Genomic DNA, 285 nt, shown 5'->3' with positions numbered 1-285 from the left:
AGCAGGAATCAAGACATGAAGACAGAAGAGGAAGAGCTGTCTTTGGAAAACTGCAAAGAATCCAAACCAAGATGTATTTAGAAGAGCATGGGTAGATGGGATCAGAAGGAAAGGTGGACCTTAGTTACTGGGCTAAGGATTGCAGACTTTATTTGTAGAGACTCTGAAGCTTTTTGAGCAGAGGAAGTCAAAGCAGTACTTAAGGAAGATGACCTACCACAGTCCTGAAGATGGACAGAAGCTGGAGCAGCTGCAGGCACACAGACCTGTGAGAAGGCTGCTGCA

Source organism: Lipotes vexillifer, unplaced genomic scaffold, assembly GCF_000442215.2.
Source record: "Lipotes vexillifer unplaced genomic scaffold, Lipotes_vexillifer_v1.1 scaffold1329, whole genome shotgun sequence".
Taxonomy (NCBI): Eukaryota; Metazoa; Chordata; class Mammalia; order Artiodactyla; family Lipotidae; genus Lipotes; species Lipotes vexillifer.
Note: the sequence above shows the minus strand (reverse complement) of the source record.